General features: G+C 39.5%; 3 non-coding genes across 3 annotated transcripts; all 3 read left to right on the top strand.

Annotated features, from left to right (window-relative positions):
- The first annotated feature begins 232 nt into the window (after positions 1 to 232).
- On the top strand, positions 233 to 305 carry TRNAR-UCG (transfer RNA arginine (anticodon UCG)). The gene has a single exon. It is a non-coding gene; the product is annotated as a tRNA-Arg (tRNA).
- A 3,100-nt stretch (positions 306 to 3,405) lies between these two features.
- On the top strand, positions 3,406 to 3,478 carry TRNAR-UCG (transfer RNA arginine (anticodon UCG)). Its single transcript has one exon. It is a non-coding gene; the product is annotated as a tRNA-Arg (tRNA).
- Positions 3,479 to 7,447: 3,969 nt separating this feature from the next.
- TRNAR-CCU (transfer RNA arginine (anticodon CCU)) lies at positions 7,448 to 7,520 on the top strand. Its single transcript has one exon. It is a non-coding gene; the product is annotated as a tRNA-Arg (tRNA).
- The last annotated feature ends 2,480 nt before the right edge of the window (positions 7,521 to 10,000 follow it).

Here is a 10,000-nt window from a genome sequence, read left to right as displayed (position 1 = left end):
TGTAGACCATACAAATGAGCTTTAAACTCATGAGGAAAGAGGTTTGTATGCAAAAAGGAAAACAAAAGCATATCGTACTCATAAAATACTCAATATATAGATTCCAAAAAAGTGCTTCCAGCGAAAAGAGCTGAAAGAACACTATGGGATGTAAACCTGAATACCTTTCAATAATATGTTCTCCATCCGTGCATACCACCTACATGATAAAAATCATCTCAGGTGAACGGATGACCGCGTGGCCTAATGGATAAGGCGTCTGATTTCGGATCAGAAGATTGAGGGTTCAAGTCCCTTCGTGGTCAATTCTGGCCAAAGGTCACACAATCTGCTTCACATTCAGAGTGGAAAAAGTATTTTCCAATACTCTTGTAGTCCTCACTTTCTCATTACTAATCAATAATAAAGTGGAGTACATACTGTAAACTCATTCAGGTTGCATCTTCAGTCTAACTACTTGTGCATTTTAGTGGCATTAAAAAGTGCTTCTATGCCGACGCACTGAATATGTAATAGGTTTGCAGAATTTTGACGTGACAGAATGGGTTTTTAGCTTAAGTGTGTAGAAGAACTGCAAGGTGTGTGCCTATGTGTGCATAGAGTGCTACATGTGTAAAATCTGTATGATTTGGGCAGTTAAAGTGCTGGTTTTGCCTCAGAGTAAGAAAAGTACTACACAAAATGTATAAAGGATCGGCACATTGGCTGCCTTTGCTGATGCCCCCGTTGCCTAATTTGTAGTGCAATGGTTAAGTTGCAGAGTGTGGTTGAACTTGGTTAGGAGACTTGGTGCCTCTTTCCGTGTCCTGCTGATGATAAGGATGGCTTGATAACATTTTCTAAGCCCAGTATTTTGAGAAAAGAAGTAAGTGAAGAAGAAGTGTGGAGTCGAAAGTGGTTCTCCAATTTCTCTCCACTTGCTAAAATTGCAAAGTCTCCATTATAGCATAGAAGAGAGCGTTAAAGTCGGGGATGGAAGAGGATGAAAATGGGAAGTTTACTTATAGAGAGAAGTGAGAAATGCCCTGTGTGCACACACAGGTGTCGGACCATAGAATACATTTGATTAATGCCTATAGAAAAGAGCTATGCATGTGTGCCTCAGTGGCCTAATGGATAAGGCACTGGCCTCTTAAGCCAGGGATTGTGGGTTCAAGTCCCATCTGAGGTGATAACAAAAATCCTTCATCTTTCTTTTCCAGAAAATTAGGTAGATTTATTACATGCTTCCTCTCAGAAGTTTATGAGGGATTAGGTACTTTGAAACGGTCCCATTTTACTTGTGTACACTTCACCGTCATGTTAGTGTTCTGAAACTGCAAAGTAGATTTTTAAATGCCTATTTTTGTGAGATGCATTTTCGACCGGCCAGAACATATTCCTTTGGAAAAAATGATTTGAATTGGATTGGTGTGAATCTTGTTTCTAGAGGTGGTGACAGGCTTTCAGCTACTTGAATAGGTCAAGCCAGGATTCATAACACTTATACAACCTATGTGAGTGTGAAAAATTAGCATATGCAGGAAGGAGCAATTTGTACTACTTTCAAAACAGTTTCACTCCACGTCTGGAAACGTCCAGAGCTATGTAGAGCACACAAATGAGCTTTAAACTCATGAGGAAAGAGGTTTGTATACAAAAAGGAAAACAAAAGCATATCGTACTCATAAAATTCTCAATATATAGATTCCAAAAAAGTGCTTCCAGCGAAAAGAGCTGAAAGAACACTATGGGATGTAAACCTGAATACCTTTCAATAATATGTTCTCCATCCATGCATACCACCTACATGATAAAAATCATCTCAGGTGAACGGATGACTGCGTGGCCTAATCGATAAGGCTACTGACTTCGGATCAGAAGATTGAGGGTTTGAGTCCCTTCGTGGTTGTTTTTGGCCAATGGTCACACAATCTGCTTTACATTCAGAGTGGAAAAAGTATTTTCCAATACTCTTGTAGTCCTCACTTTCTCATTACTAATCATTAATAAAGTGGAGTACATACTGTAAACTCATTCAGGTTGCATCTTCAGTCTAACTACTTGTGCATTTTAGTGGCATTAAAAAGTGCTTCTATGCCGACGCACTGAATATGTAATAGGTTTGCAGAATTTTGAAGTGACAGAATGGGTTTTAAGCTTAAGTGTGTGTAGAAGAACTGCAAGGTATGTGCCTATGTGTGCATAGAGTGCTACATGTGTAAAATTTGTATGATTTGGGCAGTTAAAGTGCTGATTTTGCCTCCGAGTAAGAAAAGTACTACACAAAATGTATAAAGGATCAGCACATTGGCTGCCTTTGCTGATGCCCCCGTTGCCTAATTTGTAGTGCAATGGTTAAGTTGCAGAGTGTGGTTGAACTTGGATAGGAGACTTGGTGCCTCTTTCCGTGTCCTGCTGATGAGAAGGATGGCTTGTTACCATTTTCTAAGCCCAGTATATTGAGAAAAGAAGTAAGTGAAGAAGAAGTGTGGAGTCGAAAGTGGTTCTCCAATTTCTCTCCACTTGCTAAAATTGCAAAGTCTCCATTATAGCATAGAAGAGAGCGTTAAAGTCGGGGATGGAAGAGGATGAAAATGGGAAGTTTACTTATAGAGAGAAGTGAGAAATGCCCTGTGTGCACACACCGGTGTCTGACCATAGAATACATTTAAATAATGTCTCTAGAAAAGAGCTATGCATGTGTTCCTCAGTGCCTAACGGATAAGGCACTGACCTCCTAAGCCAGGGATTGTGGGTTCAAGTCCCATCTGAGGTGATAACAAAAAATCCTCCCTCTCTCTTTTCCAGAAAACTAGGTAGATTTATTAAATGCTTCCTCTCAGAAGTTTATGAGGGATTAGGTACTTTGAAACGGTCCCATTTTACTTGTGTACACTTCACAGTCATGTTAGTGTTCTGAAACTGCAAAGTATATTTTTAAATGCCTATTGTTGTGAGATGCGTTTTCGACCGGCCAGAACATATTCCTTTGGAAAAAATGATTTGAATTGGATTGGTGTGAATCTTGTTCTAGAGGTGGTGACAGGCTTTCAGCTACTTGAATAGGTCAAGCCAGGATTCATAAAACTTATACAACCTATGTGAGTGTGAAAAATTAGCATATGCAGGAAGGAGCAATTTGTCCTACTTTCAAAACAGTTTCACTCCATGTCTGGAAACGTCCAGAGCTATGTAGACCATACAAATGAGCTTTAAACTCATGAGGAAAGAGGTTTGTATGCAAAAAGGAAAACAAAAGCATATCGTACTCATAAAATACTCAATATATAGATTCCAAAAAAGTGCTTCCAGCGAAAAGAGCTGAAAGAACACTATGGGATGTAAACCTGAATACCTTTCAATAATATGTTCTCCATCCGTGCATACCACCTACATGATAAAAATCATCTCAGGTGAACGGATGACCGCGTGGCCTAATGGATAAGGCGTCTGATTTCGGATCAGAAGATTGAGGGTTCAAGTCCCTTCGTGGTCAATTCTGGCCAAAGGTCACACAATCTGCTTCACATTCAGAGTGGAAAAAGTATTTTCCAATACTCTTGTAGTCCTCACTTTCTCATTACTAATCAATAATAAAGTGGAGTACATACTGTAAACTCATTCAGGTTGCATCTTCAGTCTAACTACTTGTGCATTTTAGTGGCATTAAAAAGTGCTTCTATGCCGACGCACTGAATATGTAATAGGTTTGCAGAATTTTGACGTGACAGAATGGGTTTTTAGCTTAAGTGTGTAGAAGAACTGCAAGGTGTGTGCCTATGTGTGCATAGAGTGCTACATGTGTAAAATCTGTATGATTTGGGCAGTTAAAGTGCTGGTTTTGCCTCAGAGTAAGAAAAGTACTACACAAAATGTATAAAGGATCGGCACATTGGCTGCCTTTGCTGATGCCCCCGTTGCCTAATTTGTAGTGCAATGGTTAAGTTGCAGAGTGTGGTTGAACTTGGTTAGGAGACTTGGTGCCTCTTTCCGTGTCCTGCTGATGATAAGGATGGCTTGATAACATTTTCTAAGCCCAGTATTTTGAGAAAAGAAGTAAGTGAAGAAGAAGTGTGGAGTCGAAAGTGGTTCTCCAATTTCTCTCCACTTGCTAAAATTGCAAAGTCTCCATTATAGCATAGAAGAGAGCGTTAAAGTCGGGGATGGAAGAGGATGAAAATGGGAAGTTTACTTATAGAGAGAAGTGAGAAATGCCCTGTGTGCACACACAGGTGTCGGACCATAGAATACATTTGATTAATGCCTATAGAAAAGAGCTATGCATGTGTGCCTCAGTGGCCTAATGGATAAGGCACTGGCCTCTTAAGCCAGGGATTGTGGGTTCAAGTCCCATCTGAGGTGATAACAAAAATCCTTCCTCTTTCTTTTCCAGAAAATTAGGTAGATTTATTACATGCTTCCTCTCAGAAGTTTATGAGGGATTAGGTACTTTGAAACGGTCCCATTTTACTTGTGTACACTTCACCGTCATGTTAGTGTTCTGAAACTGCAAAGTAGATTTTTAAATGCCTATTTTTGTGAGATGCATTTTCGACCGGCCAGAACATATTCCTTTGGAAAAAATGATTTGAATTGGATTGGTGTGAATCTTGTTTCTAGAGGTGGTGACAGGCTTTCAGCTACTTGAATAGGTCAAGCCAGGATTCATAACACTTATACAACCTATGTGAGTGTGAAAAATTAGCATATGCAGGAAGGAGCAATTTGTACTACTTTCAAAACAGTTTCACTCCACGTCTGGAAACGTCCAGAGCTATGTAGAGCACACAAATGAGCTTTAAACTCATGAGGAAAGAGGTTTGTATACAAAAAGGAAAACAAAAGCATATCGTACTCATAAAATTCTCAATATATAGATTCCAAAAAAGTGCTTCCAGCGAAAAGAGCTGAAAGAACACTATGGGATGTAAACCTGAATACCTTTCAATAATATGTTCTCCATCCATGCATACCACCTACATGATAAAAATCATCTCAGGTGAACGGATGACTGCGTGGCCTAATCGATAAGGCTACTGACTTCGGATCAGAAGATTGAGGGTTTGAGTCCCTTCGTGGTTGTTTTTGGCCAATGGTCACACAATCTGCTTTACATTCAGAGTGGAAAAAGTATTTTCCAATACTCTTGTAGTCCTCACTTTCTCATTACTAATCATTAATAAAGTGGAGTACATACTGTAAACTCATTCAGGTTGCATCTTCAGTCTAACTACTTGTGCATTTTAGTGGCATTAAAAAGTGCTTCTATGCCGACGCACTGAATATGTAATAGGTTTGCAGAATTTTGAAGTGACAGAATGGGTTTTAAGCTTAAGTGTGTGTAGAAGAACTGCAAGGTATGTGCCTATGTGTGCATAGAGTGCTACATGTGTAAAATTTGTATGATTTGGGCAGTTAAAGTGCTGATTTTGCCTCCGAGTAAGAAAAGTACTACACAAAATGTATAAAGGATCAGCACATTGGCTGCCTTTGCTGATGCCCCCGTTGCCTAATTTGTAGTGCAATGGTTAAGTTGCAGAGTGTGGTTGAACTTGGATAGGAGACTTGGTGCCTCTTTCCGTGTCCTGCTGATGAGAAGGATGGCTTGTTACCATTTTCTAAGCCCAGTATATTGAGAAAAGAAGTAAGTGAAGAAGAAGTGTGGAGTCGAAAGTGGTTCTCCAATTTCTCTCCACTTGCTAAAATTGCAAAGTCTCCATTATAGCATAGAAGAGAGCGTTAAAGTCGGGGATGGAAGAGGATGAAAATGGGAAGTTTACTTATAGAGAGAAGTGAGAAATGCCCTGTGTGCACACACCGGTGTCTGACCATAGAATACATTTAAATAATGCCTCTAGAAAAGAGCTATGCATGTGTTCCTCAGTGCCTAACGGATAAGGCACTGACCTCCTAAGCCAGGGATTGTGGGTTCAAGTCCCATCTGAGGTGATAACAAAAAATCCTCCCTCTCTCTTTTCCAGAAAACTAGGTAGATTTATTAAATGCTTCCTCTCAGAAGTTTATGAGGGATTAGGTACTTTGAAACGGTCCCATTTTACTTGTGTACACTTCACAGTCATGTTAGTGTTCTGAAACTGCAAAGTATATTTTTAAATGCCTATTTTTGTGAGATGCATTTTCGACCGGCCAGAACATATTCCTTTGGAAAAAATGATTTGAATTGGATTGGTGTGAATCTTGTTCTAGAGGTGGTGACAGGCTTTCAGCTACTTGAATAGGTCAAGCCAGGATTCATAAAACTTATACAACCTATGTGAGTGTGAAAAATTAGCATATGCAGGAAGGAGCAATTTGTCCTACTTTCAAAACAGTTTCACTCCACGTCTGGAAACGTCCAGAGCTATGTAGACCATACAAATGAGCTTTAAACTCATGAGGAAAGAGGTTTGTATGCAAAAAGGAAAACAAAAGCATATCGTACTCATAAAATACTCAATATATAGATTCCAAAAAAGTGCTTCCAGCGAAAAGAGCTGAAAGAACACTATGGGATGTAAACCTGAATACCTTTCAATAATATGTTCTCCATCCGTGCATACCACCTACATGATAAAAATCATCTCAGGTGAACGGATGACCGCGTGGCCTAATGGATAAGGCATCTGACTTCGGATCAGAAAATTGAGGGTTCAAGTCCCTTCGTGGTCAATTCTGGCCAATGGTCACACAATCTGCTTTACATTCAGAGTGGAAAAAGTCTTTTCCAATACTCTTGTAGTCCTCACTTTCTCATTACTAATCATTAATAAAGTGGAGTACATACTGTAAACTCATTCAGGTTGCATCTTCAGTCTAACTACTTGTGCATTTTAGTGGCATTAAAAAGTGCTTCTATGCCGATTCACTGAATATGTAATAGGTTTGCAGAATTTTGACGTGACAGAATGGGTTTTTAGCTTAAGTGTGTGTAGAAGAACTGCAAGGTGTGTGCCTATGTGTGCATAGAGTGCTACATGTGTAAAATCTGTATGATTTGGGCAGTTAAAGTGCTGATTTTGCCTCCGAGTAAGAAAAGTACTACACAAAATCTATAAAGGATCGGCACATTGGCTGCCTTTGCTGATGCCCCCGTTGCCTAATATGTAGTGCAATGGTTAAGTTGCAGAGTGTGGTTGAACTTGGTTAGGAGACTTGGTGCCTCTTTCCGTGTCCTGCTGATGATAAGGATGGCTTGATAACATTTTCTAAGCCCAGTATATTGAGAAAAGAATTAAGTGAAGAAGAAGTGTGGAGTCGAAAGTGGTTCTCCAATTTCTCTCCACTTGCTTAAAATTGCAAAGTCTCCATTATAGCATAGAAGAGAGCGTTAAAGTCGGGGATGGAAGAGGATGAAAATGGGAGGTTTACTTATAGAGAGAAGTGAGAAATGCCCTGTGAGCACACACAGGTGTCTGACCATAGAATACATTTAAATAATGCCTATAGAATAGAGCTAAGCATGTGTACCTCAGTGGCCTAATGGATAAGGCACTGGCCTCCTAAGCCAGGGATTGTGGGTTCGAGTCCCATCTGAGGTGATAAAAAAAATCCTCCCTCTTACTTTTCCAGAAAATTAGGTAGATTTATTACATGCTTCCTCTCAGTTCTGAAACTGCAAAGTAGATTTTTAAATGCCTATTTTTGTGAGATGCATTTTCGACCGGCCAGAACATATTCCTTTGGAAAAAATGATATGAATTGGATTGGTGTGAATCTTGTTTCTAGAGGTGGTGACAGGCTTTCAGCTACTTGAATAGGTCAAGCCAGGATTCATAAAACTTATACAACCTATGTGAGTGTGAAAAATTAGCATATGCAGGAATGAGCAATTTGTACTACTTTCAAAACAGTTTCACTACACGTCTGGAAACGTCCAGAGCTATGTAGAGCATACAAATGAGCTTTAAACTCATGAGGAAAGAGGTTTGTATGCAAAAAGGAAAACAAAAGCATATCATACTCATAAAATTCTCAATATATAGATTCCAAAAAAGTGCTTCCAGCGAAAAGACCTGAAAGAACACTATGGGATGTAAACCTGAATACCTTTCAATAATATGTTCTCCATCCATGCATACCACCTACATGATAAAAATCATCTCAGGGGAACAGATGACCGCGTGGCCTAATGGATAAGGCGTCTGACTTCGGATCAGAAAATTGAGGGTACGAGTCCCTTCGTGGTTGTTTTCGGCCAATGGTCACACAATCTGCTTCACATTCAGAGTGGAAAAAGTATTTTCCAATACTCTTGTAGTCCTCACTTTCTCATTACTAATCAATAATAAAGTGGAGTACATACTGTAAACTCATTCAGGTTGCATCTTCAGTCTAACTACTTGTGCATTTTAGTGGCATTAAAAAGTGCTTCTATGCCGACGCACTGAATATGTAATAGGTTTGCAGAATTTTGACGTGACAGAATGGGTTTTTAGCTTAAGTGTGTAGAAGAACTGCAAGGTGTGTGCCTATGTGTGCATAGAGTGCTACATGTGTAAAATCTGTATGATTTGGGCAGTTAAAGTGCTGGTTTTGCCTCAGAGTAAGAAAAGTACTACACAAAATGTATAAAGGATCGGCACATTGGCTGCCTTTGCTGATGCCCCCGTTGCCTAATTTGTAGTGCAATGGTTAAGTTGCAGAGTGTGGTTGAACTTGGTTAGGAGACTTGGTGCCTCTTTCCGTGTCCTGCTGATGATAAGGATGGCTTGATAACATTTTCTAAGCCCAGTATTTTGAGAAAAGAAGTAAGTGAAGAAGAAGTGTGGAGTCGAAAGTGGTTCTCCAATTTCTCTCCACTTGCTAAAATTGCAAAGTCTCCATTATAGCATAGAAGAGAGCGTTAAAGTCGGGGATGGAAGAGGATGAAAATGGGAAGTTTACTTATAGAGAGAAGTGAGAAATGCCCTGTGTGCACACACAGGTGTCGGACCATAGAATACATTTGATTAATGCCTATAGAAAAGAGCTATGCATGTGTGCCTCAGTGGCCTAATGGATAAGGCACTGGCCTCTTAAGCCAGGGATTGTGGGTTCAAGTCCCATCTGAGGTGATAACAAAAATCCTTCCTCTTTCTTTTCCAGAAAATTAGGTAGATTTATTACATGCTTCCTCTCAGAAGTTTATGAGGGATTAGGTACTTTGAAACGGTCCCATTTTACTTGTGTACACTTCACCGTCATGTTAGTGTTCTGAAACTGCAAAGTAGATTTTTAAATGCCTATTTTTGTGAGATGCTTTTTCGACCGGCCAGAACATATTCCTTTGGAAAAAATGATTTGAATTGGATTGGTGTGAATCTTGTTTCTAGAGGTGGTGACAGGCTTTCAGCTACTTGAATAGGTCAAGCCAGGATTCATAACACTTATACAACCTATGTGAGTGTGAAAAATTAGCATATGCAGGAAGGAGCAATTTGTACTACTTTCAAAACAGTTTCACTCCACGTCTGGAAACGTCCAGAGCTATGTAGAGCACACAAATGAGCTTTAAACTCATGAGGAAAGAGGTTTGTATACAAAAAGGAAAACAAAAGCATATCGTACTCATAAAATTCTCAATATATAGATTCCAAAAAAGTGCTTCCAGCGAAAAGAGCTGAAAGAACACTATGGGATGTAAACCTGAATACCTTTCAATAATATGTTCTCCATCCATGCATACCACCTACATGATAAAAATCATCTCAGGTGAACGGATGACTGCGTGGCCTAATCGATAAGGCTTCTGACTTCGGATCAGAAGATTGAGGGTTTGAGTCCCTTCGTGGTTGTTTTTGGCCAATGGTCACACAATCTGCTTTACATTCAGAGTGGAAAAAGTATTTTCCAATACTCTTGTAGTCCTCACTTTCTCATTACTAATCATTAATAAAGTGGAGTACATACTGTAAACTCATTCAGGTTGCATCTTCAGTCTAACTACTTGTGCATTTTAGTGGCATTAAAAAGTGCTTCTATGCCGACGCACTGAATATGTAATAGGTTTGCAGAATTTTGAAGTGACAGAATGGGTTTT

Source organism: Triturus cristatus, chromosome 4_1 (genome assembly GCF_964204655.1).
Source record: "Triturus cristatus chromosome 4_1, aTriCri1.1, whole genome shotgun sequence".
NCBI classification, from domain to species: Eukaryota; Metazoa; Chordata; class Amphibia; order Caudata; family Salamandridae; genus Triturus; species Triturus cristatus.
The sequence above is the reverse complement of the archived record's forward strand: the minus strand, read 5'-3'. Positions and strand labels throughout refer to the sequence as shown.